We start from the raw sequence: 2,299 nt of genomic DNA on the forward strand, positions 1-2,299 counted from the left end.
ACACAATGAAAGCAGTCCTAAAGGGAAATTTATATCACATCAGGAAAAAAGATGAGCACAAATTAAAAACCTAATTTTGCACTTCAAGCTTCTAAAAACAGAAAAGCAAGTCAAGCCCAAAAGCCCATGTAAGGGAGAAAATTATAAAGATAAGAACAGAAATTAATGCAATTGAAACTAAGAAAACAATACAAAGAAATAATGAATTCAAGAGTTGGTTCTTTAAAAGAATAAAAAAAATTGATAAGCCCCTAACCAACCTTATCAAAAAAAGGAAAGAAAAAAACCTCAAATTTATGCAATGAGGAATGAAAAGGGTGTAATCACTACAGATCCTGTGAAAATTCAGAAGATCATCAATACCTACTTTGAAATCTTTACTATCATAGGATGGACAATAAAGAAGAAATGGATAGAATCCTAGAAATGTATGAATTACCAAAGCTGAATTAAGAAGATATACAAATTCTGCACTGCTCAATATCAGTTAATGAAATTAAAAATGTAATTAAACAACTATCAACAAAGAAAAGCTCAGATTCTGATGGATTTGTGGCTGAATTCTACAAGAAATTTAGGGAAGATTTAATGCCAATACTCCTAAAACTCTTGAAGGAAATTTAGGTGTCAGGGATATAGCTCAGAGGCACAAGTGCCTACCTGGAAAGTGCAAGGTCCTGAGTTCAATTCTCAGCACCAAGGAAAAAAAAAAAGGAAATTTAAAGAGCAGCAATCCACCATAACTAATTCCTGGAGGCAAATATTACCCTGATATCAAAACCACAGAAAGACTCAATGAAAAAAGGGAACTGCAAGCAATCTTTCTAATGAACGTAGATGAAAAACTACTCAGTAAAATACTAGCAAATAGAATACAACAAATCATTAGGACGACTATACAGCATGACCAAGTGGAATTCATCCCAGGAATACAGGGATGGTTCAACATATGCAAATCAATAAATGTAATATGCCATATCAACAGAGCCAAAAACCAAAATCACATGACCATCTCAATAGATGCAGAAAAAGTTTTTTGATGAAATCAAACACTCATTGATGGTAAAAACCCTACAGAAAATCATAATGGATGGGCTTTACCTCAGTCTGATAAAAGCCATCTATAACACTCCAACAGTAAACATCATACTAAATGGACAAAACCTGAAATCTTTCACTCTAAAATAGGAACAAGACAAGGATGTCCACTAGCAACACTCCTATTCAATATAGTTCTAGTAACATTAGCCAGAACAATTAGACAAGATAGAGAAATAAAAGGAATAATGATAGGAATGGAACAAGATAAATTATCAATATTTGCAGATGACATGATACTCTCCATAGAAGACCACAAAAACTCCACCAAAAACTTCTAGATTTAATAAGCAAATTTAGTAGCATAGCTGGACACAAAGTCAATACTCAAAAATCAAGAGCATTACTGTCCTGTACACAGATAACAAACCCACTGAGAGAAAATTCAGGAAACAACACCCTTCACAATCACATCAAAAAAATAAGGAAATGCTCAAGAATCAATCAACAAAAGAAGTAAAATATCTATACATTGAAAATTACAGTACTGTGAAAAAGAAGATAGAAGACAATATCAGAAAATGGAAAGATATCCCTTGCTCATGGATAGGAGGAACCAACATTGTGAAAATGGCCATAGTCCCAAAACTGTTATACAGAGCTAATGTTATGCCAGTCAAACTACCATTAGCATACCTCACAGATGTAGAGAAAATATTTCTAAAGTTCATTTGAAACCAGAAGAGAAATAGAATACCAAAAGCAATCCTGGGCAACAAAGGCAAGGTAGGAAGCATCATAATCCCTGATTTGAAATTATACTACAAAGCTACTGTGATAAAATCAGCATAGTACTGGCAAAGAAATAGACCTGAAGGTTAGTGGAACAGATCAGAAGATGCAGACAAAACCACAAACACACTCAGCCACCTTATCTTTGATAGAGGAGACAAACATGTTCACCAGCAGAAAGACAGCCTCTTTAATACTGGTGCTGGAAAGACTAGCTTTCTACACGTCAAAGACTGAAACTAGACCCATGTAAATCACCATGCACTAAACTAAAGTCAAGTTGGATAAAAGATCTAAATATGAAAACCGAAGCACTAATTCTACTGAAAGATAAAATAGGTAGAAATTTTGAAGATATAGGGGTAAGCAAAGAGTTCATGAACAAAACCCAAACTGCATGGAAAGTATTTCAAAGAACCAAGGATCCCATCTTATTAAAAAGCTTTTGCACATCAAAAGAAATCACTAA

Source organism: Chinchilla lanigera, unplaced genomic scaffold (assembly GCF_000276665.1).
Source record: "Chinchilla lanigera isolate Chin_1 unplaced genomic scaffold, ChiLan1.0 scaffold00003, whole genome shotgun sequence".
NCBI lineage: Eukaryota > Metazoa > Chordata > Mammalia > Rodentia > Chinchillidae > Chinchilla > Chinchilla lanigera.